Source organism: Solea solea, chromosome 19, assembly GCF_958295425.1.
Source record: "Solea solea chromosome 19, fSolSol10.1, whole genome shotgun sequence".
Lineage (NCBI taxonomy): Eukaryota > Metazoa > Chordata > Actinopteri > Pleuronectiformes > Soleidae > Solea > Solea solea.
In genome coordinates, this window is record NC_081152.1 from 9,913,614 (window position 1) to 9,941,000 (window position 27,387).

Here is a 27,387-nt window from a genome sequence, read left to right on the forward strand (position 1 = left end):
TGAATTTCTTATTGTTACTTTTATAAGTTTATTGCAAGCAAACGTATTTAGTTTTATATTCTATCACCTCATTGGCAGCTGTGCCTCAGCCACACACACTGTGTTTACAAGGAAGACGAGATGGAAGAGTAATACCTCATAGACATACAGCAAACAGGTGTTATCAGTCAAAGTTAGTGAGATTTGGAATAACATTCCAGCTGCAATAAGAGAATGCACTACCTTTAATACATTTAAAAAACATCTGTGGCGACAGCTAAAGAGGAAGCAGATCTGTGATCATTCAATTTATGCCAATATGTGTCACATGTAATGCTGTATGTCCTGTGTTTTTGTCATTGCACTGTGGATTCTTATCCATGTTGTGATCGGAACATGCTTCCTCCGCTGTGCACAGCAGACATCTTCGCTTACCGTGTTTGTGGTGTGATTTAAAAACTTCGATTCTTTAGCCTCTAATGTACAGTTAACTCACAGTTGGGTGCAGGACCTTCACATCTCGACGCCGGCAAACAATGCGAACATTGTCACTCAGACTGCTGCATGTGTGTTTGCTTGTCAACCGTCTGTTTTAAAAGTCCAGTTAAGCTTCAAGTGGATGAGCGAGAGTCTGTAGGGAGATAGCAGACGAGTTCAGACATTAGGCATAAAAAAAAAGATAGAATAATAAACAGATAGAATTAATATGACTCTGATAGAATGATGTACAGGCAGCTCTCAGATAAGATGATGACTCCTCACAAGCTTGATACATATAACAAAGCTCCATATGAACATAAAGCAAGATCATTTGAAACACTTATGCCAATAACCGAAAAAGGAATAGGCTGAAGCATGGGGCTTATCTTTGCCTGTCCTGTGTGGACATGAAAAAATCGTGAATTGAAATGTAGAGAAAATACAAAAAATATTGCACTTACAATGAAAAGAGTTTGACACAATTTCATTTCATCATTGAGTTTGTTCCATCACTTTACCCCCAAAACTGAGAAATCTGTATTTAATATTTGTTCTCACTTTGCTAGTTTCAAAACATAAAAGATCCTCGTAAATTATAATCACCTTCTCTTAGTTTAAAGAATGTCTGAATGCAAACAGGAAGAGTTTTATTCACCACAAAAAAAATGTATCTCTAGTGTTTTAGAATATACAATGTCCTATGATCAAGATTCTATGAAAAACTGCTTAGTGGATTCCAGAAATCCAACTTTATTTATTATTCTAATTGTTCTTTCTGAAATTCAATTACAGGATCTAAGTGTTTCCCCAAAATTTCGTATGTATGACATATAAAGCATTACAAGTGAACAATGCAATATCCTAAGGCGTTTTTTTTTATTCAATAAATCCTTTGTTTTACAAAGAATAGCAATAGATTAGGATGATTTGCGTTGCCAACAAAGTTCGTGGTCCATAATGAATCCCAAAAACTTTGTTCCATAGACTCTTTCAGTTTCAACACCCTTTAAATACATCTTTTGTAGCTCATAGCTCTCATGCTGCACCACGTAACACAGCAACAGTTCATCATATTTACAAGGGACTAAAAAAATGTTAATGTTAAACAGTAAAAGACGGATTATCGTCAATAACAACTCCGATAGCACCAAACATGGCACCAACGCAGCGTGACGACACAATCCCATTCCCTGTTGGGTAAATGTTGTAAATATATAAATGTGACACTTGTAACTGTACAAACAGCAAACCCATTCAAACGTTACCGAATGACTTTCATCATCGCTAACATTATCTTGAAGTAAACTACTTTATGAAAAGATTTGGCATTTATTAAAATGAATGTCCGTGACTGATTTGGGTGAAATTGTAAGAAATTTGTTACTCATAATGGTTTGGTGTTAAGAAGAGTCTGACCTATTATATGTCTTATTATTTATGATCTAACTGTTGTATTAATGTGAACATTGTGAGCACAACTATGAAAATAGAATCGCATGCTGTCAACATAAATCTTGCAAAGTTTTTATCCCCCGCTACAGAAATGATAGCATTAGGGTTAAGAGTATGGTTATGGTTAGGCAAGTCAAATAATTTGGTTCGGATTATGGTTAGTGTTGAGAAACTTAAAAATGTAAACGAAAGCTCCAAGTCGAAAAGTCCTCGGATTGAGCTGGGAATGAAAGCTGGGTCACGAGAGTTTAAGGCCATATCCACCCATCCACCAGCCTGACCACAACACCCTTACTTTCCACCACATTAGTTCAATGTGAAAACCACTGGCTGTTTCCTTCACATAATCCTCATGTGGTGGGAAAAATACCTCTGTCACTCTTCATGAACATGAATATATTTGCAATTTTAAACGATCAATGTTTGATTCATGGGCATTTAGAGGCAGCATTAATGGACGCGAGTTGCTCATATGCATAAATGTCCGTGAAACGCTCTCTTCATGATGAAAAATAGTCGTAAGGCTGTCTATGATTGCACAAATTACGTCCCGCTTTCCAAACTTTTTTTCCCCTCCGCGTCTCTCTCTGTTCCAAGCGGCACTGACAGAGTTCCTAACGAGAGCCAGATACGAGCTGCCAAATTCTTCTCAATGGTTTACGGAGCGCTGATGTCAGAGATGCTGCGGAGGTGAAAGTTGAAGCCAGTAATTCAGCTTGCCTGCTAGAATTTGAACAAGTAAATAGGATAATTTGGCTATAACTCATATTCCTTATTTGTTTTTGACAGCCTGCTGTAAGGAGTTTAGAAAGTTTAGAGTTATATGGTGATATATATATAGTTACTCATTCATTAAGATTCATTGTTTTGACCGGAAACTTAATAAAAATCCAATTAACTTGCAGCCTTTCAGTGTTTAAACTATTTTGGCCCAACTGGAATCAATCAGCTTGGAACAATTACACATAAATGACTGCGTTTACAGTTTGTTCTCCACAACCTCTAGAATGTGTTTGATCAATTAAACACATGTTTCGACATTTGAAAATGTAGGCGTTTTTTAATCTACATCTTTTAATATGGCTTTAGGGTGTGTGTCGAATAATATTTAACACTTTGAAAATGACAAGTTAGGGAAATATATATAGTTTAAATCTTCTATACGTTCATAAAGTAGAGAGAGACAAAAGAGGTTTTCATGCAACTGATCAGCCTCAGAAATCTCATCAGAGTTTTATTAGTTTTGTCTCGTGGCCACATGTGCTTTCAATTTAGGGGAGGTCAAAGTTCATCATACATCTAAATCAGACAAATATAAGTATCAGTGTAAACTCTCACTATCACGCTCGTGCTCTCAGTGCAGGGATCGAATCTCCATCGTTCTTTTTCCCATTTGCACCATCATACAAATGTGCTTTCTGAACGCTTCCCTTGGACTATGATGTTCCTCCTTTCTGTGTCTTCTTCAACGGTGACTACATTAAAGTCTAACGCGCGTTGCGGAGGGGAGACGACAACAGAAGCAGCAGACGATTCGATTCCGTGAATAGGGGAACAAATATGCACAAATGTTACGATGCACTTGTGAGTCTGAGGTCATGTCGCATGGGAAAAAGAGGCCGTGCAAACTTGACACCGCCAGGAGAGATAAGTCTGCCGGACCCCCCAGACATCTGTGTGTTCAGCAAATGTGATTAGGGGTCAATTAGAGGCGGAACATTTTGACACATGTCTTATATTTGGGGTTTAGAGGAATGAGGCATCAGCTGTGGAGGAGAGCGGAGAATGTATGTTTGACGCGTTCTCCATCTGCAACTGCTCGGTGTTCAGTCTTAAAAACCCGACTTGAACGCAGACTATAAGTGAGCTTTTTCGGGTCTGCAAATGTTCTCACTCACACTTATTGTTAGGAGTGAAGTCCCCTCTGACCAATCGTGCTGTTGATGCATTACAGGACAAGGCTTTAACTTCTTTGGGAATCAGTTCACAGCGTAGCACATTCTGGTGAGAAAGAACATTTACAACGCTGGCGTGACCTCACATCTCTACATGCGCACTTAAAAGTCACTAATACACTGAGGTCTCCTACGTCACCCGATGGCTCTGTGAAACCACTAAAGCAGAGCTGGAAGTCTTGTTTTGGTAAACACTCCTCTAGAAACCACGCTGCTCACAATGTGGCCTGGTGACTGCTGCTAGAATTAATATGCGGTTAATGACATGGTTTGGCACAGCGCCCCGTGCTATTGATCCAGTGTGGATTCTTCCACTCCACTTTATTATCGTAATGTTCAACATCCATCGCTGATGAGTTCTCCTGTCCAGCTCAGCTGAATACTGTACAAAGTGTGTCATTTGTCCATGATGGCAGCACCAGGCTTCTCCAGACAAAACTGCACATTTGAGATGATCAGATTTACTTTTACATGTTACATGCAATAGTCCTGTACGGCCTTTAGTGGATTGAAAGCCTTTGGCTAAGGGCCTGGTCTTAAAATGGCTGCTGTACTTATAAAGCCATTATATATATATATATATTTTTTATTTTTTTTCTGTAGGGTTAAGCAGGCAGATTGTTCAGAATATGAGAGACAACCTGCCTTTTACTACATTGTATCTATACAGGACAACATCTGGAGTTGATCTATGCAGAACGGCAGCATGATCTCATGAAGACCTGACAGACAACAGGACTGAGAGAAGGTCCTCTTCACAGGTGGAACTGAATGAACCACTTATCCTCTGCCAATCCCAGGTCCTCACGTAGTCAAGAGTGCTAACCCTTACACAACTGTGAATGAAACCAATTATTTCGTTAAAATAGGAGTTGGGAGTTCAGTGGGAGCTGGGAGTCTGTCTTAGGCTTCAGGGAGCGGTCACACTTTACGTGTCCACATGTCCACAGAGGTCCGCTAGGGTCCGTGTGATGTAAATCAGCCATCACACGGACCAATGTGTGCACATCTCCACAGACTGTATGCACCAACTGGACATGCTCCCTGCACAACACTTGGTCAGAAGAGACAATGAAGAAGATGGTAACCCTGGAAACTTTCTTGAGGAAGTTTGCCACACATGTGCAACTCAGCATCTAAAAAAAAGACTGACCCTCATTTGAGTATGAAAGGAGCCGTGAGCTTGTGTGCACATGCAGAAATGCAAAGTAGCTACATGCATACGTGGTAAATATGACCCAGCTCTTAAGGTTCTGGGCTCGTCTGTTTGTCTCTGGGCAAGACTGCAGACGTGTTGTAACGCCACGGTCCATGGTTTGAGCAAAGAGAAACTTAGAGACTATCACTGCCTTAAAGTAAATGTCTTCAAGGCAGTTTGGAGGAGAGGCATTCACACAGCACTCATCAGTTTCACCAGTAATGTGGAATAAAAGGTGACAGATTGAACTGATCATCTTATTCCACATACTTAATTACAGTCATATGAGTTAATGATGCAAATGTCTTAGTAATAATGAGGAAATATTTCAGTTTTTTTTTTTTTTATAAAACTATTGGCAATGAAAGATTACTTGAAGACAAAAACATGCTCTGCACCCTCCGTCCAGTGCACTTAAACATTGAGCCAAGCTTTCTCTCCCTAACTCTCCAACAGGCCTAATGTTATAGTTTAGAATGACATCAAATGGAACACATATAATTTGCTTCGTACGTACATACATATGGAAAATGCAGTTCTCATCATCGGTGCTTTCGTGGGTCCAAAAACTTAACCAGTGCAACATATCAGATTTGAAAGATCTATGTATTTACAAGAAACAGTTGTGCTTTGGGCAAAAAACAGAAGGAGAATGTCCAATAATACTGAAGTATGAATAAGCATTGCTTATGGTTTTTTGTTTTTTTTAAGGGATTTGTTGACAGTGAGAAATACTATATCCAGCCTCATGCTTTAATACTTTTATATTCCCCCCTTTGGCAGCTGTATTTGTAATAGTACGAGGCCCTGTCCTTGACTGTAAAAATTTATCACAGATTGTCTCCGATTAAGATCTTCAAATCCACTTATGTTTAAGTGAATTTTAAAATAAGTAAATAAGTATTTGCACCTGTCATCGTTTTTTTGTTTTTTTTTTGGGACTGCACTTTTTCAGCCTTGACCCTTGCACAATTCCCCGTGTAGTCGTACCTCTCGTTTTCCTGCCATCACACCCCATCCTGTCCTCTCCAGTCCCACCTTTGCCGTTTTAATCCTTTCCTCTGCTTCTTTTTTCCTCTCCTGTTCAGCTATTCTGTGACCACTTTACCCCAGATCCCTGTCTCTGCCCTCCCTCACATTCCTCTCCCAATTTCCTCTTTAATAAGCAAAGTCACTGCAATATTTAGCTTGCAGTTAAAATATTGACAAACACATAATAAGGGAATCTGCCCAGAGAGCACTAAACAGGACAGAGTGGCCAAAGAAAACCCAGCGCCGTCAGCCTCAGATTGTTTGAATTAGAGCAATTGCGTATTTTACCCTTCCCTCTGCTCCCTATGCGTGTGCACACACACACAGACAAACACACAAATGCTCACACACACACACACATTGCAGTCTGTAGTTGCTGATTCATTTCTTATCCATCACTATTGAATGTGTAACTATTAGCTTAAAACTAAGAACCAAACCATTTCAACGTTTTGTTGTGCCCCACAAGTGTGGTGCTGCTTTCGGTCCCCATTAATGCAGTAAAACAAGCCCTCAAGCGCACACACACACTCACACACACACACACATGCAAACAGCGAAGGAATTGTTACAATCCAGCTGCCTCCCCTCTGAGACTCTTCCCTGCCAAAGGATGATGATGCTGATGATGAAGTTGCACTGGACGGCGTGCCAGCATTGGTCCCATGATGACATCACAGACTGATGTCATTCAGATGGGTGTGGTGATTGGACAGGCAGCTGAAACATGTTGTGTGTGTGTGTGTGTCTGTGCGTGAGTGTGTGTGTGCGCACGTGCATGACAGGGCAGGGTGAAAGTATGCAGTGTCCTCTGGGGTTTTCTGCAGTCGGTCAGAGTTTTGGATGGACACTGGCTATTATGTTTGTACTGGAGAGGGAAATGACTGAGGAAGAGACGTGGGCGTAAGGGTAGAAGAGAGGGAAAGACAGGAAGGAAGTGGTGGAAATCGGTAGAGGTAGAAAATGTAAGGAAATGTCACTATATTAAAAATGTATTATGCCGTGTTTCTAGAATAGTTCTTAAATAACTGGCCAGAAAAGCGTCACTCCCTTGTGACCAGTCTTTCTTCAAGGCCTGCAGTCTATTCTCAAACAAAGTTTGATACCACAAACCAAAAAAAACGGCCTCCTTTGTTGTCTGTTGTGTCGCGTTCGATGTACAACATCACGCTACGTATCTCGCTGATATCGGGCACAGTGCACGCTCACATACAGAGCGAAAGAGTCTGTCTTCTGCTATGCAAATCATTCCAGATTTTGCTTCTACGGTAGTCTGGTATAAGTTAAGCGCTGTATATATGTCGTCCAGACCGCAGCCAGGAAACTTGGAGCTGCATGGTGCAGGAACAGCAGCAGCTGCGATTGAACATGCAGGCATAGTCAGGCCGTGATCAATGGAGTGCTTGTTTTCCTTCACGTTCTGTTGGCAGAGCACATGTTTTCAATATCAAGTATCAATTTGTAAAAATGATGTTTGTGATTAAAATACAAATGTGCAGTCCTACTGGATGTCCAGGCTTAGTCTTTTTATGGACACTTCTTGGTTTTTTTCAGCCATATTCCAACAGTATGTAGCCGTCTCACTTTACTAATGTCATGTAGCTGTTGTGCTCCAGTCTTGTCTCCGTCTAGTTGTAACATAAAACGTGTGTGTGCAGCTTTGGAAACATGGGCAGCATGAAAACAAAACACTGCCATAGCCATGAGTTGTGTGGAGAAGACATTTTTTTATATTTAAAATGATGCACTACAGCAGAGGTCTCAAACTTGCAGGTGTTTCAACACTCATTATTGCGATACAATGATGGAATATTGTGATTTGAATTTAAGATAATATCACCCACCTCTACTGAATAAGTGCTTTTTCCCACTTTTTCTTATTTTTGTTACTTGACCGGCCCTCTCCTGACCAGACTAGACTCCCAGTGGCCCCCAGGTCATTTTAATTTGAGACCCCAGGAATACAGCTTTAAAGGGAATGTCATTCTGAAGGAATATAAACCAGAAGTGTCTGATAAATGTTGACCTAATCAGGAGTCTGAAGGGAGCACAGATATAACATATAAAATAGAAATTAATAGAAAAAAGTAAAAACTGTTATCAGTGATTTTCGGTGTGAAGGGAAATGCTGTGTGTTCACTCTGCTGTAAAGAAACATGAAACCTCTGAATAGACTGTAGTCAGTGATTAAACTGAGAGGGAATCCAGAGCACCACATGCAATACCTGTGATGGCATGTCTCATCTAATCTCCTGTTGTGTCTCTGCCTGAGCACTAGAGGAAAGGGTATTTCTTGAAGGTTGTCTCTCCTCACTCACATCCTGAGGTAAACCCTATGACATTTCTTGGACTTTGCTTTGCTTTCCTTTGTGACTGTAAATTGCACCACAGACCACCCACGCAGTCCGCAAAACGATAAGAGCATATCAGCGGCTGTCCCTTCTCATAACTTGATGTCACAACACTGAGAGGCACTCGGTAATATGTAACTGGCAGATGTCAAACACATTTTTTTTTATAGTCGTGCACGGGTAGGACATGTGAAAATAGCAACAGAAGACAACCAGGTAGACAAACTTGTTTTGTCAAACTGGGAGGAAAGACAATGAGTCTTTATCAGATTGCAGGTTGACGATGAGTCATGTGTGGGTGAAAGTAGGCCAGGCTCAAGAATGAGGCACATTTGTTTTCTGATGTGGGACGTAGCTATGGAGTTTAGCCAAATCAAAGACTGCTCCTTTAAAAATCCATATTGCAGAATAGGAATGGATACCTGTGAGTGGATCTGTCACATATGCTAGCTCACACTCTTGCTGGAATGGATGGATACAATCACCTCCAAGATAAATATATATATATATATATATATTTTACCAAAATAAAAAACATTTAAATGGAGACAAATGTAAGATAAGAGCAGGTTTTTCCACAAGCAGTGTTTTTATCAATGGACTACTGGAGCGTGATGCGCAGATAAAAACGTGGCTATCGTGTCTCTGTTTCCATTCATTGAGTGGAAAGCAGCCATTGGCCTGTCTGAAATGTCTGTGTGTGTGTGTGTGTGTGTGTGCTTTAATTTTCTGATCGCCATTCGCCATCTTTGTCTACCATCGAGAAAAGAGTCCCATTTGAGAAGGCAGAAAGCGGAAGTTAATGTTTGTGTAATGTGTTCACGTCAAAATCAATTACTGAAAAGATGACACGCTGTATGTGTGCGTTTGTATAATGTGTGTATACTGCCAAAAAGAAACATGTAAATAAACGAAATCTTAATATACTTTAGCTGAGATCACTAAGACTGTGGGTTACATAATTTGGATTTGTTTTCCGCCGCTATGATGCAACTTCAAATATGCCCCCGCAATCCCCAGGGGTTACGTTGTGGGTTCAATTCTTGGCTCCGCTCGTCTACATGCAGATGTGTCCTTGGGAAAGACACTTAACCCCATGTCGCTGCTGACGGCTTTGCCAGCAGTGTGTGAATGGGTGCTGTATGAAAGTGTGAGTGAATGGGTGTGAATGGGTGAATGGCAAAACCGTGTAAAGCAGCTTTGAGTGGTCATCAAGACGAGAAAAGTGTGTGGAATATAAATACAGACCATTGACTTTTAGAAGTCTAGTTTGATGGTCAAAGATGAAGAAATTAAAAAATAACTGCAAATCTTTGCATGGTCAACTTGAGGAATGAACTGAAGGGAGAGAGAGCGAGAGGCAGCACGTGTTAGTAGTGTAAAGGTGTTGGTACTTTGCAGCTTATCGTTTGCTTTAATATTTAATTTCAAATGTAGATGTTGGCGTAAACAAACAGATACTGACACAGTACAGTATTTGGACAGTGATAAGATTTGCGTTGTTTTGGAGCTACTCCAGCCCTTTGGATGTGAACTTAAATAATGTCCACGGGATTAAAGTATTGACTTTTGGGATGTGCGGGTTCTGTCATCTGTGTGGATTTACCATGTGGCTAACAGATAGCTGAGCACAAAGACAGGGAACAGGAGGCTGGAAATGTGACTGCACTGATGTGAATCACCGTGTTAAACTGGATTATGGGACTATGACATAAGTAACGTGTTTTTAATAAAGTGTCCGCTGTGGTCTTCTGCTGCTGCTGTAGCACACAAATGTGTTCTGCATTTAGAAACGGTCTTACACTGGTTGTGTAAGTGTTTTTATGAGTTACTGATTGCTTTCTTTCCAGGTATATCAGCAGTTTCAGCCTGTTTGACACCAACAACCATGTAACGTTCAAAGTCACTATAATCACTTTCTTTCTTTCTCATGTGAGATTTGAACTTCCTGCAGGTTGTCTTGACCTTGTCTACATGTTCAAATGCACTGCTGCCATATGATTGGCTGATTAGATATTTAACTAGCAGTTAAAGAGTTGTACCTAATAAATGGCTGGTGAGGGTATACATTTCCCAACACCGGTATTGAAGTGTCATTTACGATCAAAATAGAATTTGTTAAAGGATTTGTTTTCTCCAGTCTCCTGCATGAAATTCTGAACACACACACACACAGACACACCGCAATGCAAGAGGATAATTGTGAGTATAAAAGGCAGGTGGGGCAGACGAGTACTGAGGTCTGCAGCAGTTGATCCCCGGCCAGGAGGAGGGTGTGGGTTCACTTCCTCTGCTAGAGCTGTGTCAGAATTTGGTGCACTCTTGCCGGTCCTCTTGTGGGTGGAGAGGTTCAGTGTCATCTGATGATCACCATCATGGGAGAAGAATGAAGGCGTGCAGAAAAAGGAAAGCCATCCAGCATGTATGACGCTACTTGTGCTTGGCGTTGCCCATGGGTGTGTGCATTCTTTTATCATGGGCCCTTCTTGTGAGCATCCTTAGCAGTATTAATAGTAATAGTAAAATGTCTTTTTATAGCTACACTGAGACAAACTTTGGCCCAGGGCAAACATACAAGCAATTTAAAGTCACATTGTCAGACGGACAGACAGTGACGGAAAGTGAAAGAACAGAGGTGAGACGTCTCCGTGCCTCGGGGCCAATCACTAGTTCTCCCTAAAGTGGTCGCAGTAAACTGATGAATTAACCAATCAATCACACATGAAAATGAACAGAAACCAGGGCAGAATAATAAAAAAAAAAATGTTAAAACTGTAAATAAATAATGCCAATAAGAGAACAAAATTAGACAACATATATCAACATGTTGCATAACTTCTGCTTAAATAGTTTCTCTTGAACTACACTTATCGGAATCAAGGCCCTTGTATTGTTAATGAACAGAATAGTAATAAGATTAGACCTGGCTTGGCTGTGTGTGTGTGTAATAACTCCACCTCTGTGGCATTCATAACACTCAGGCCGGGGCCACAGTTAAAGAGGGCGAAAGGACATAATAAAGCAACGGCAGCACTCTTATCCAGCGCTCCCCTCCCTTCGCCTTTCCTTCCTCTGAAATCAGATCTGAGCTCTAGCCTGTCTCTACACCCGGCCGTCCGTGAGGAATGGGGGGGGGGGGTCTGTCTGTTCTCAGTACTTCCTCCCCAGCTTTGCCAACTCGTGAGGCATTGAGGCTGTTGTGTAACTGCAGGTTGAAGGCACGTCGCCGTGAGGTCATCCCTCGACTCGGACCGACATTATGCCTGCCTGCTCTTCTCCAGCCAAGCTCAAGACCCAGTCTGTTCCTCCCTTCCTGAGTACATCCTGTGATGAAGAGAAAGTCGGCCCGAGTCTGAGGTTCAAGGCACAATATGCTCCTGCTGGAGCTGAAGAAAAGCTGTGTAAGGTTGCTCCATACATCCTCCACATATAAACACACTAGCCTATAATAATATTAACATATCAACTACTCATTTAATGGTGTAGTTTGTTTTCTTGACAACCAAAGCTTCAAACAATTCCATAACAATGAATGAAAGGTCAGAAAGATAATTCCTCTCTTTTAAACCAACCTTTCGGACATATTCTAGTAGCATGGGAGTGTCACGCTACATCAGCACTAAACACACAATCAGTTCTGCATACAAATGCTTTTCATTTGAAGAATCTGGAGCTGTGTTTTCATCTTATATGGCAAAAGCTGAGACCTCTGCAAACAGTTGCCCACATTCACTTTACGATTGGTTCTTACTGGCCACGGTTCCACTATCAGCTGTGCAATCAAAAAGATAAACCTGCTCTGACTTTTCACCTTTGTTGCGTCTTGTCTCTCATGTCATATACGGCTGCAGGTGTGTTAGAATGGACATAGATTATATCTGATATGGAGCATAAATGCCGATCTGAATGCAGATAATTCTTTATCTGAATGCAGATAATTCTTTATCTGAACAGTGTGGAATGGATGTAGCCTCACTCTTCTTGTTTACCTCTTTGGTCCAGGCAGAAATATTTGTTGGAATTCTATTCATTTCTCTAAGGTCCCCATGAAATCGAACTATAAGTCAATGGTTCATCCATTCACTCATTGGCTACAGTTGTATCCCCACATGAGGGTTGCTGTGGCCGCTGGAGACGATCCCAGCCGGCAAAAGGTGGGGTACTGGCAGGTCAAAAATATAGACACGCACGACCAATCATTCTCACACTCATTGACCTACGAGTGCACAATTAACCTCTGCATGTTTTTGGACTGTGGGAGGAAACTGGAGAACCCGGGGAGCACACACGTGGAGAACAGGCAAACTCTCCATACAGAAAGGCCAGCACCGAACCAGCAACCTTCTTGCTGCGAGGCAACAGCGCTGCCTCTTTCTAACCATTGAGGCGGCACTACCTCGATGGTGATTGGACGAATTGCCTTAAAACTTACTAGAAACATTCATATTTAGAATAATTGAATATAACATTTGTATTCCCTTCTTTGCACCACCAGCATGTCAAACGTTCAGTTTGTCATAAGACTTGACTGTGATGTATTCATGTAGCTGACACTGTGCATGATCGAGTCTAAAGCACACGGAGCACAACTGTGTGTCACAGGCAACATAATTATCATACTATTTTGAACTGGTCTGACGTAATTAGGCTTATGACACAGTTCACCTTTCATCATGGAATTTCAGCATTTGGACTGATGCCTGCGATTGCTGACGACGGCCCGTAAAAGTGTCTTTGTGCTTAGCAATTGAAACATCACTGAACAGGAAATGTTGTTTTAATGACCGCATTAGCCCTTGTACCGTAACGCTGTGCTAGCCAATTAGCTCGCAGTAATTACAAGCCTGTGTGTGTTTTTGAAATGAACCTTGGCCAACGAGCACAGCCGGGGGTTATGTTTGGACACCGAGGAGGACAACTTCACAAAAAGTCCCTTTGAGAAGGTCCTCAGGTGCAGCGCTATCAGATGAGACTGTGATGAAGCTAGCATTGTGAGGTCCACTTAACATTTCCTAGCGCAACAACATTTTGTGCTGAGATTGGACACGGCGTACAGTGGCGACCCAGTGGCGCACAGAAGCGCGATAAACATCAAATTGCTGCCATCAGCGACAAAACGTGTCTCTGTGTCTCATATTTTGGGGCTCGGGCCTCAGTGGCCAGAATAAAAGGGCCACCTTTTGAGATGGAGCTGAGTAAGGGCACATGGCGCAGACGTCAGAGGAAGACTATCGCTTTAACTTTGATGCTAATATGTGTGAGTGGAGGTTTTTTTTTTATAGCTTTTGCTTGGCTCCTTTCCTCTGCCTCATTTACCGACTCATGTCAGAGCAAGAGAGAGTTTTCAAAGGGATCATAAAAATAAACTACCTCAGAAAATACATTTGATGATTTGATTTGAAAAAAAAAATCACAGAAAGTAGAGGAAAGAAGCCCCACAGGCTTTCCAGTGTGGTTGGTTAATGTGGGCACAACATACTGTATTACATGCAACATGAGCTTTAAACTCAAATGTATGCAGCACCTCAAGTCATTTACTGTATCTTAACTTCACTGTTAAGTCCTGAATGTTTACCAAACTCACTGAAGATGCCCCATCAGCATTGTCCTACTGCTCCGTGCTCCATTTTCCTGTCCTGTCGCTATTACTGAGTCACTCATTCTGTGTGTGTGTGTGTGTGTATAGTCTGAGATAAAAGGCTGCTCCTATCTGTGGGCAGAGGGTGTGTACACCACATCAGCACGCACATTATCGTCAAGTGAATATTTACTCTCTGGCCTGGTGCCCCAGCTTCTATCTCACGGTGGCATCTGATGTGGTTCCTCCATGTTAACTGTGCTGTCTTAGCAGAGAGCTTTTCCTAAAGTCAAAATCTACACATTCCTGTTCGGGCTTTTCTTGATTTCAGCACGTTGCCAATGAAGCCGCTGTGTACTTGCATACAAGCTGAAGCAGCGGACGCTATAATTCTTTGGGATGCCAAGTGAAATAGCTTTGCTGGCAGTGTCCACTTGTTACATTATAATTGAGGTAACACCCTCATTATGGCTTAATGGGGCTTAAGAGTGACATAATACCACAGAGACCCTCAACTCAATGGAATGCCCCCTCGACAATCATCTCTCTCTGACCCAGAGTTGTGTTACCGCATTCTCAACACCTGCTTCTCGACATTCTGCCATGTTCCTCACACCACTTCCAAAACAAAGAAACAAAAAATATTGTACTCTCAGAATGAAAAAAGAAGAAGCAACTACATAGCTGAAAATTCCCATGGAGATGCATATCTATATGATCTAAGCCTGGTTGTTGCAGTGAGGGTTGTTTTATTTTGTTTAAAAGAGCCATCAATGACACCTAGCCCGTTCCCAATCATGGCACAGGGAGCCCACAGCACAAGAGGAGCCATGATGTAGGTGATGATGTAGGTGATGATGAAGAAGAAGACAATAATAGTGGTAAGAGCAATGGAATACTACTCTGAACGCTGTAGTGGCTGCTTACGCACATATCAGAGTGAGTCACATATGGGAGGGGAGGGTTCTCCCTCCCTCTGCAACTTTGTGGTGAGGTATTAAAATGAGAAAGAGAGAGAGAGAGAGAGGGAAAAAAAACAGGTTTGACAGACAATTACACAATCTGGATTTGCAGTGAATATGGTGATGGAGGCGTGTGCATTACTGTACTGTGTCATGAAAAAGTAAAACGTAAATGGGGAAGCTGAAAGGAGGAAACCCCAATCCAGAATATAGAATCAGTAATGACATATGGAAGTTATGGTATTTATATCTAATCTATCCAATGTAAAAACTGACCGCTACTCTTCTTACTTACTTAAAAGTGAATTATTTTCCCAGTTTTTGACTTGATTTATGCAGTGAACTCTGTGACATCACAGTGGATCCACGTGGTTAAAAAAGACTGTTGGTGGACAGGCAGGTTGACAGTCGAGCAAGATTATCCAGTTACAATTTTTCCATTCAGCTACTGTATTGCTTGTAGAGTACAGATTGTATCTCAGCATCTCTCTGATGGATTACCATCCCACTTTCAAGGCGCTCCTGCTCTGCCGGTAACTATGACGACCATCAAATCAAAGTTTAAACATGTTCAGATCTCTGGTTGATGACCAAATACCTTCAGAACTAATGGCGCTCCCATCAACCTTAGCTGTACATGAGAGTAAAGATTCCACAGTCCAAACAGGATGTCAGCATCCTGATCTTAGCTTTTAGCTGGATAATGTCTCTGTATATCTCAGCAAATAACATCTTGCGTGAGATTAAAACCTGTATTTTCCTTTAACTCCTTGAATAACCGTCAAAACCTTTAAATACATCGTACCACTGTTTGTACTGTTAAACTAAGGCCACATTCAGAATCCTCAGGGACAGTCCTGAAAGCAGCGTGGAAACAGAGGTGAACTGATCCAAAAATAGTTTTTATGTCCTGCCTGTGGTGGTTTGCAGCTCTGTGAAATAGGACTGAAACCAACACAGTGAACCGCAATCACCCAATGTATACAGCTCAGTCGCTCCTCTATTCATATGTCGCTTTCAGCCTCATTCACATGAAGAAGGAATTAATGAAGACACTCCACCAGGAACACAAACACAAAGTGTCCTGACAACACCTCAACCACAACAGGTACACACACTGTTGATTGTTCTTCCCTCTAACGTCATAACTGCAGACAGTGGAGCCAACTCATGCACTTGTTTGCTCTGTGCAGGAAGGAACCCCTGACTTATTTAACAAGAAAATACAAATACAAGAGGCCAGCTGAATGAGCCCTTTATTGTTAGCATGGGTGTGCTTTAAATAGCAAAATGACTTTTTCTTGCTCCATACAAATGCGGTGACACTGGTGCCGAAGCCTCCAGGACAAATAAATACCTGTACTTTTCCCCTCAGCATACAGAGAGCGTGTGTGCACGTATACCATTAAATGGTGATGTTTGCATGACCATGTCCCATGGCTTTTTTTTTTTTTTTTAAACCTTCCATAATGTGTCCTGCATCACATTTTCCCTGTTACAGATGTAGCTCATGTCTGCCCTGTATGTGAGCAGCATACATGCTGTTGCCCCGCTTTGTGTGGTAATGGAATAAGTCCACACACACACACACGCATACACACATACACACACGGTCAACAAACTGGACAGCATCCACTTGGGCTGTAAGCTCTATAAACCAACGCAGGGCAACGAGGTCACATAGTTAGAAACAGAGCCCGAGTGTGAGTCACACAGTTAAATGTGTACTCTTAAAAACTCTGTTGGCTTGGTGTTGTTGGAAAAGCCCACGATATAATTCATAATTATAATTAAAGTTAAAAAAAAAACAAAAAAAAAAAACATTCAAGACAATTATCCAAATCATTTGCATCACACAGCAGTGGATTCACACAATAAACCTAGAATTTCCATGATATTCCAATGATGATGTCTTCACTTAAAAGGTAGAGCAGGAGATCATTTTCTGGAGCAGTTTTGTTGCTGTCTTGCTTAAAAATAGACGTTTTTTGGGAAAGCTACTGCCAAGAAAAAGGCTGACGCAGAGCGATCCAAGACCAGGGTGAACGTCGGTGCTGCGTTTGAACGCTGGCGACAACTCAAAGCCCAGAAAGCGCTGCAAAGTGATGACATGGTGACGCTGTTTCTACTGGACCGGTAGGCTAACTTTATGTCTTTGTGATCATTTGAGAGTATTTGTTGTTTTTCATCATCACATTGTCAATTAAAGTATTCAAAAAAGTGAGTTACCCATGCTGCGCAGTGCTCGTGAATCTGTGCTCTGAAGCTTTGGAGGGAAGTCAAAATGAATTCAAAATGCAGCCTGCTTGAACAGTTTTTTCCAGGATCTCCAACCCGACCTGTAATAAAAGTTGTACTCTGATTTACCATAGCTGAAAACGGGATTACCTATTCTAAATCAAGTTGTTATTTCTCCGTCTATTGTGCCCTGCTAAATGAAAAGGATTACAGTAAGAATATTGTCTTCTGCTCAAACATTCATAAACAGGGAAGTAAAAACACAGCCGAGCAGGCCTATGAATCCATCTCTGAGACAATGATGTGTGTTAATACTGTTTGACATTTAGCGCTCACTGTCAGCCAGGAGCTCTCAATCGCTTCTATCTTGATGGCTATTGTGTACATACAGTATAACAGTGTTCCTGTGCCAACAGCTGAAAGAAAAGAGACGACTTGTGTAAAAAGGGATCAAGCGTTAATGATAAAACACCAGCTCCGGTCGACTGATTCATGCTCTTTCACAATATGTATAATATATTACCTTGACTCGGTTTCTTCTCTGTCTCATCTCTGCAGCCATCACGGAGAGGAGAACCCACCTAACCAAAAAAAAAATCAACAAATGCACTATTCAGAGTTCTATTACAGGCTTACATACTCTATTTATCCACAGAGGGCTCAGCTCTAATGATTGCCATGGTTCTGTAATGTTTATGGTCATTTATATGTGGACGGTTCTGCCAAAGAAATCCTTATTTAATTCTATAGAGTAGTTCAGTGGGTGTTTTGTTTTTTTCGTTTCCTAAGCATCCATTTGATTACAGAACCATAGCTTACAAGCGGCACTAGGAACATCATAAACAGTTGTTTAAAACAGCTTTCATTTTTCAAATTGCTCCAGCGATCGCAGTCTGCAAATGAGGGGGTGTTTTGCTGATGTGTGGCATATTTCCTATTGCAGTTCTAAAGAAGAAATCCATGTGAACCTACTAATTTAGCACACTTCTAACAGTCGGTTTTCTTTGCAGGCTCATTAAATCCATGTGTCTAATGAACAGCCTCTTTAGCAGCTCTCTGTCTCTGCATGTGTGTGTGTGTGTGTGTGTGTTCATGGTGATGTTCAGCATATTTTATAGTTCTATTTGGTCTCTAAAAGAAGTTTAAAGTTCAGTTAGACAAAGTTATTACTAGGCACGGGAATATTTAATGCCACCATTATCCTGACCAAAAAAATAATTGTGATTCGGGATTATTACGGCATTAATCGTAAAAAAAAAAGAATTCTGCTTTTAACAGTTAGAGTGGGTTTAAAACATACTTAAATTACTTTACTTTACATTCTGGTAAGGAGCCATTTCTTTGTGTTGCAGACGGGAAAACTAGGAGGCCTGTATGCCGTTAAGCAAGGCAGCACAAGAGGCAGCTGGAAATACTGTAGTAGCTTAGCTTAGCACGGCCGAATGCAGGGAGCAATCCATAAACGAATAAGAACAACTGTGACTATAAAAAGCGTCTCACAAGCGTCTTTGTGATGAGACATATCAGACGATTGAGACAACGTCGTGTCACGTGTGACCCCCTGTTGACAGTCGCTCATGAAGTGTGGAGTTAAAGACGATCCAAAGACTCAAGATCACTTAGTGCGTGGTGTGGTGTGGATGCACACAGACCCTCCAACTCTGTAAGTCGTGTAGTGTGAACTTGGCTTTAGCTCAGCCTCCATCATGTCTCCAGCTACATCGCCTTGCACATGCGAGACTGCTATCAATCTTTTCATCTCACTCTTGGCGAGGAGGCAAATGAGCATATTTTCTCATATTGTCAAAATGTTCCTTTTGGACATTTAATCCGTCCAGTTTAGCGTTCAATGATGATAATCGTTACCACGTACTTTCCCTTGCCAGTTTCAAGTATCTATGATAAATGGCACGGTATCAAGTTCTTACAATAAATATAAATTTGACCAGAAAAGGGCCAGATTTATGACATTTTATTTCGTAGTTAAGTATTACACTGAGCCAAAACACAGTATAGCTAAGAGAGGGGGGAGCAGGGAGATGGTGTGGAGAGCGCGGGGCTGTAGTTCATGAGCCGGTGGCCCATCTGGTTTATGTTACTGAAACCCCCTCCTCAATTAGACTCAGCATGATGTCAATAAAACGTCAGACTGGAGAAGCTATCACTTAGCTAAATTGGGCCTGTCAAGTATTGTTCTTTCCTCAGCATTCCAGCGGGGAGTATCAGTCTGAAATGATTTGTAGTTTGATTAAGGTAACCACGACGTGCCATTTCTGATTTGATTTGGGCACATGCCTCCAAAACGTTGCCATAATCATTTTTTGTGTATTACTGGGGGTATCATGCATATATCCATCAAAACTATTTGGTCCAAATGTGTTTAGTTCATCAGAAGCAAACATGGAACACGAGCAAAGGGATTTAGAACTTCAAGTTAACACGTCCTGTGGTAATGGAAGCAAATGATTTGCATGGAGATTCCTACCAGTGCCCCAAAAGCAAGTAACAAAAACAAGACCGACTGGTTCATCAGGTATTCATTCATGACAAGATAATGATCAAAAAACACAACAGCTGTTGATTCACTTGATGTGCAACAAGACTTAAGCCCCATGGAGCTGCTTTGGGACAGAAAGTGAAACCTGAAAAAATAGCAAAAGTGCTGGGAAGAACTTTTCAGACAATGTTTAAGTCCCGCTGTAAAACACCAACGTCACTGAACAAGTCACCACTGGTCAAAAAGTCCGTTAAAAACCAACCATTTCATGCTGTATTTGCCTCTTATGCCATCAAGTCTGAGATTTCTGTTTGAATTATAAACTTCATGCAGGGTGAATTTATTAGGATTCTCCTCTTTGCTACAAACCATGGATCCTGCAGGGCCTGTGCACGCTGATGCTCAGGATTATTATTGTAATTTCACATGTCTGTATGTCTTGTACCGTTTGCAGGCATGTTTGCAAAGTCAGTCCGGGGCCAGAAAAACGATGATCCATGGAAAAGGTGACACATTCATAACTGCTCCCACGGGTTAAACAGGAGAGTCCACACCTTCTCAGGAACGCAGAGGCCCACTAGCCCCAAGTCTGACAACAATGACCACATGAATTTTAGCATATTATAATGCCAAACACCTTATCTGCAGACCGCTTATTTGGTTTTCAGCCAGTCTGGAGATCATCAGCGCACAATGCGTCGGCTATTTGGTGTTTTCATTCAAATTAGGCTCCAAACAAAATCAGCTGGAAAACTCAAAATTAACATAACAGATGCTAAGAAAGTGCAATGATACGAGGCCCAGAGTCCCTGTAAATCACTACACTGCAAACCCGCAAAGCCTCTATCACATCACATCTCAAATTCCAACGTGCCCCATGAACAGAACAATTGAATCACATTTTGTGAAAACCTGACAGCCACAATTAACGGCAGTGCATGGAGAGGATAGACAACGTTATTCTCTGCCTCTGAGCCAACGCCAGAACACTGATGAAGGTTTAAGAACGCTGGTGATTGCTGTAATTGCTGTGTAGCAGGGGTCTATTACAGGCTCAAACACGGAAATAAAAAAGAACTTTAATACTTGGTTGTTTCTATGGGAACCCCTCTAACACTGTAAAGATGTGGTCTTGGTTAAGTGACAGCCTGTGCGCTTAGCGCTTTTTATGGTACAAGTGTGACTGAAAGGCTTCGCATTTAAATTTGAATGTTCTATATGGTGTGCGTGCGCGTCTGGAACATACTTTATGAGCCACAGATACAGGAGTGGGCAAAATCATGGAAATATATCTACGTCTTAGTCACGGGTAAAGAGGTGGGTCATGTCAAGTTGCTGATTAGCTGAGCATAAAAAAAAAAACAACACAGTAAATGTCCAACAAGCAATATCACATGGAAAGCTCGTGAATGTGATTCTTGTCTTTCATTCGTCACGTCGTCATGATTTATGAGATACGACTTTACATAATTATCTCCGATCGACAACTCCCCATATCTTTTATATCTGACAGATGCTGCCCTCCCGTATTGGACCTCTGATGACTTCTTTTCGAAAGCAGCGTAAATGTGACTCTGTTGTTTTTTCCATACATGCATATGTCTACACCCTGCAGACGAACATTGTAATTAGCATCTCTGTTATGAAGAAGACTGCTTTGTTTTTGTTTCAACGTTGAGACAGCGAGTCACATCTGAATTAAACGATTACAGTACCAGTTTGACTGGTAGAGGTTTATTAGTTGGTTTTTCCATGCTTCAGTCTTCCACAAACAACAAAGGTTTGAGCTGACTTCATCTCATGTCATTAGATTATACAAGAAAATATACAATATTTCAGTGGTTTTAACTGTTTGCCTTTATGGTTGACATGCATTTCCCTAAATATGAATCTGTCTATTTCTATCAATCAGTCATAATTAGGTGAAAGGTGAGATATATATAGTTACCCACTGATAGAAAACCCTTGGATCAACAGTCAATAGGTCACACCCATGGTTAGAGTAATCTTATTTTCACATGATTATTGTACAAAGCAAAGTGCGTTCACAACTGAATAAGACATGGAATACTGACTTGTCCAATAAAAAAGTCACACATTACATTTTATGACGTGAGGCTGGTACCACTTGTGTGTTTGGTGCACTCCTAGACCCAAAACCAGCCCGAGTTCTCTGTATGTCAACAAGGTGAGCTCATGGGAAGTCCCAGATTCTCCCATGTCGGATAGACAGAGAGACACATTCTCCCAAGCTCTGGCAGTCCCAGTCCCAGGCTTTTTCTTTTTAGAGGCTTCTAATCCTGGCGGGTCCCTCTCCTGACGTCACGGGGGCCCTCCCTCCACCCTTCTGTCGGCTGATGTGTGGTACACACACGCTCATTTCCTCCACAGCTCACGAACACCAATCTCTGCTCCGGCCCTGACGTCTGACTCTCTGATTAAGGCAGACTGCCTCATCAGCCTGAGAGAGTTAGACTTTGGAGCAGAGAGGTGCTGAGTGAAAGTGTGGGCTGGCATGGGCATGAAGCACCCAACTATTTGCTCTTCACTACTTCCCCCTCCTGTGAGTCTCTTAGTCGGCTGCCTCACTGACATCATGTGACCAGGAAGTGTGGCTCCCGTCCATTTCCCCTCCTGACAGAAAGGAAATATTGTAACAGAGGGGCCGGCGCTGCGCTCTGTTACGTCGCTGGTTAAAAATAACTGGCATATTTAAGGCTGCTGAGGAATCCCAGGGAAGGCAAAGTCTGGACAGCCTGCCGCCCGGCAGGAGCTCCCTCTCTCCTCTCTGTCTTTTTTTTTTGCTGACCTCTCCTTCTCTCTGCTTCCACTTGTAAATCCACTTCACCTCACCCAAGCCCTGCTACATGACCACGACCACCACTCTAACCCACAATCACGTTTTCCAACACTGCTGGAAACCCACCACCTGGTGAAATGACGTGGTAAAAGCTCAGTGTTGGTTTGGTTGCATCTAATTCGGACCTGTTCAACAGTACAAGTTTGGCTGAGAATATCCAAACAAACAGCACTGACTCCATATTATGCATTCTATCAGACAGCAGAACTAAAACTGACCACAACCACTGTTAAATTTGTGTTTAAATTTGTTGTGTGGGAAATGTAACCACTGGCTAGACTGTTAGACTGACTGGATTATGTTCTAGTATTAACATTTCTATTCACAAGGATGTTGGCTGTACAAAAAGGTCAACTCAAACGTATAATAAAGAAGGTTTAAAGCCGTGTTTCCATCATGGTAACAGTACCTTTACTTGGTAGGCGGGGTGTGCACTTTGACCTTTGCCCGATGGATGCGGCAGCGGGGCGTTGCACCCGTGCGCTATCAAAGACATTAACCGTGACATGACGGAGGACATCCGGCAGTTTATCTCAACAAGACATCAAGTTTGTATGAGAACAGACTGCGGGCGTTGAAGAAACAGCTTTTCTGTCACCCAATCAGCTGACTGTCGTGGGTCTAGCTCCACCCCTACCGTACTGTACCATTATTAGTACTATTAGTAATGGTAATGCAAAAAAAAAAAAACATACTGAAGCATTTCAAACAAGTTACAGGACAAGCTTGTCGTTTGAGTCACACATTGATATCGTTGTAAATCTTTTGGCTGACACTTTCACCAAAAGTGATTTGCAACACTGAAGCCTCAGAGCTTGACGTGTGATTATTGTTGGTGCTAAATCTGCTTTAAAACGTGACAGAGATCAGGTAAAGTGGAGTGCTGAAGGTTTGCGGGAAGTGCAAATGAAGGCGTTGAAGGTATTAGGTGTGGAAAAACACGTACACTGTCATCACCTTAGCAACATTAGCATCTCTTGCTACAAAGTCAGCCCCAGTGGAAACTGCTCTGCTAACCCTACAATAGCTTCCTCACAGCACAAACAAACTCATGTCAGAATTCTGGGCCATGTGGTAAACATGATAACTATGGTTAGTTCAGGATCCATCGGATGGTTTTAGATCTCACGGCTTCTTAGATCAATATAGAGTGTAGGTGTGGTCAACCATGTCAGAAAAAGCATCCTTTATCCTGAGGCTTTTTAACGACGATACCTACTGTTTTATAATACTTCCGCCTGTTCAAAATGGGACAGGAGAAAACAGCAGGTATCACAAACTGCAACGATTGACACATAATAATTAAGAAACTGTTTTGATTGTGAATTATTTGTTTCGGTCATTTTTCACGCGAGAATGCAATTCAGCACACATGGCGTCCAGTTTCTTGAATTGTGATCATTCATGCCTGTTCTGTTTCATATCACGGCTAAATGTGTTTCTTTTGTTTTGCTTTCAAATACCTAATCAATTGTATGGTTTTCATCATTGTTTTTTTTTTTTATGAATTTGTCATGCCTCAGTAGTGACTTATGAGTTAAATCATCCTTATACAATAACATTGGGAGACATGTTGTGCAGTACCAGTGAAGTCGTCTAATCCAGTTTGAAATGGGGAATTATGACTCTGAACTAAAAACACTGAGGTTTTAAGACATGCGCTGCCAGAAGGACTCTTCGCTGCTTTTAGGACTTCAGTCGGTGCCGCGTTGCGTGAACTCTTCAAAGGTTCTTTGGCCTTTGCAGTGGGAGTAACAACAGACATAACGTTCATACATATACAATGTAATTGTATTAGAGCTAATGTGAAATGAAGTGCAGCACTGGAAATCAGAAAAGGCTTGAGTCAGCTTTCAAGAATTAAGGAAAGGAATGAAAGCTATTTTTTAATTACCAAGCAGCATCTGGAAGAGAGCACTGAAAACCTCAATATCTGGAGTTATGATTAGCTGGTACTCATATTCACTTGGGTGCGTTCCAAGAGGAGGAACTGGACTGAGGAGCACCGGGGGATACCATGTCAGTCACATGCACACTGAGAGTGGAAATACCAAATACAAATCCTGTGTGGCTCAGTCACTTGGCTATTCACACTCTATTTACATTATATCAGTGTTCAGAACTATGTAACTATGATTATCGCGTGGGTTTGACGATGTGACTATCACCACAACCACGTTTTTTCAGCTGTTTCTAAAATATTCCCCGGATCAGTCGAGACTCTCAAAGCCAAGAACAACACCTTTGAGCTCATTTTTAAATTGATAATTGTGTTGAAGGTGTGTCTTCGGGTAGGCGCTATGACATCTTTATTTGATCCACGCGTAAAAAAGCACAGAGAGACAATAGCATCGGGTCATTTGTTGACACTGATGAGAGACAGAAATTTTCCATTCTTAAGTGTCAAGTTAGCACTCGTTGTCGATACAACAACATTACCTCAGTCTCTCCACATCTGGTTCTCCGCATATCAGACTTATGTCGCCAGTGCCTTGAACATAATCGTAATATCTGGATTTAAGTTACAGATTAAAAGATTAATTGTGGGCAGGGTATTGCGGCCTGCTTCCTCGTAATCCCGGAATAACATTTAGTTAGCGTGAATGATAAGACAACTGACTACAATCGGCTCACCGAATAAAATAGATTGACATTTTACAACCAACATTGTGTAAACAGCTGACTCTCCCCACACTAAAGTCCATAGAGAAAATTTGCGATGTTACATCAAGACACACAGGAGATGTTAATCCACTGCTGCATCCATCGCTAAATTCCAAAGTGTTATCTTGTACCTCCAGGGTTTGTTTGTTTGTTTGTTTTAAGATAAATGACAAAAACATAGCCAAGGTGCCAGCAGGAGACCTACAAACACACATTTCTCCTATGAACTTTGGTAAGGACGAGTGAGCGGTTTACAAACTTCAGTTTCTCATTTATAGGTGTTGACTTTATGAGGTGAGACCTTTACTAAAGTAAGCAAAATCCGTTTTTCCTTCAGAGAGAGTGAGTGTGTGGGTCGCAGGCACGGCAATGCTGGCGCACACAGTCAGTGTTGATAATGTGTCAAAAAACAAACAAAACGGAACTATCCCTTTAATACTGTAAACGCTGCATTAACATATTCCATACAAATGACGTGGTTTGAGTTACTTAAGCAGCTTGACTTCATTGTGACAGGAAAAGCTCACAGTGGTGTCGCCTTCTCCTTCTTTATCTCGCTCCTCTATCCCTCCTTACTCTGTCATTATTGCAATGCAAAAGCACCTCCGCTATCAAAGTAGGGCCTTTGTTTTTCCGGGATCATTTTCAAAACCATTGTCTCCCGGGCATAAAGAATATGGTTATAATGACACAGCTGCCATTGTTCTCCTACCTGCAATATAGGAAGCAGGACTTTTAAGAACAGCCCCGGTTTCAAGCCATCACTCCTCACTCCACAAACTGCGGAACGGAGTCAAAGAGAATGCACATATTAGCGTTTGGACACATAAGTGTCTCACTGTAAATACAACAAACAATAAATCATTGCCCAACAGGATACAATTGCTGTTTACAAAGTTGCCCTGGCATTGTTGTCTATATTTTTTCCCACCAAGTGACTGTTTGCCCAACCAAAGCACGGCGCACTCATTCAGCTTCACCCGGGGAATGAAGACACCAGCAGACACACATACGCCGGCGAGTGTGTCCTGGTGGAGTGACAGCGTGTTTGTTGACTCGCCTAACGGACAAGATCCTGATGCAGCAGGATCAGCAGCAAGTGCTTTGTTTGCTCTCGCACTGAACTCTTGAGTTTATGTGTCTAATTACGTTGGATAGAGAGGTTTGTGTTAGCTCGCTAGCTCTGAGCAAACACTGCCTGAACCCAACTCAAACTCAACGCTCTGAAATGTTCCCATGCAGGTAAGGTAAGTAGTGCTGCTTTATGGAACTTTTCTTTTCTTTTTTTTTTCCAACTTACTAAGGCAATATTTACAGAACAAGATATGAAATACTGCTTTTAAACATAAAAACTGAAATTCTAACTTCTACATTGTGCATTTCCTATGCACACATTTGTCTCGGCAAGCACATGCTTGTACGCTACAAGTGCTGCCTGCCAGATGAATTCACTGTGACCAGCTGTAAAAGTAAAAAAACAAAACAAAGAAAGCAAAACTGAAGGAAAATTAAACACCGCTTTGTGGGTGCACGCATGTGTTGTGGGTTAGCTGCTCCTATTACAATCCAGGGATGTAATTTTAAACCCAACATGGGAGTGCCCATAATACTTTGCATAATTACATACAGTATAGACTACATCTGTGGCATAAAAACAATCTTGTACTACACATTTCTTCACTTGCATTCAAATGTATACAAAGTGTATGTTCAAGAAAAAGACCCATCGAATATGTTCTGACAAATGATAATGTTCATTGACTCTACTATTATGATTATGAAGTAAAGGTTTAAATTGAATAATTCCATTTGATTTATTCCTTCATTTCAATATTTATGACTAGAAATCTCCACTATGTTTTTGAACATGATGCATTATTTTCCCAACTTATAGTTAATTTATTTAACTCTTGTGACTTCTTTTGATCCGTCTTTATACTAAGGAATGTTTGTTGTTTTTTTTAAAAATACTTTTCTTTACAAATGTCAAAGGAATAATCATGTTATAACCTAATCATTTGACTGTCTGTCAGATTAATTATGCAGGTGAGGGGGTGTGTAAACTGTGACTCCACAACAAACAACAGCCCCCGGGGCCCTGGAGAAGTTTCATCCGGCCGTGTTTTTACTAAACTTTATTT

The 27,387-nt window shown here is 41.5% G+C and overlaps 1 long non-coding RNA gene across 1 annotated transcript; it reads right to left on the reverse strand.

The window, feature by feature from the left end:
* Positions 1-253: 253 nt before the first annotated feature.
* On the reverse strand, positions 254-26,031 carry LOC131446549 (uncharacterized). The gene is made up of 4 exons (XR_009233938.1): positions 25,959-26,031; positions 17,749-17,806; positions 17,217-17,326; positions 254-610 (listed from the first exon to the last, which is right to left on the reverse strand). It is a non-coding gene; the product is annotated as an uncharacterized LOC131446549 (long non-coding RNA).
* Between the last annotated feature and the right edge of the window lie 1,356 nt (positions 26,032-27,387).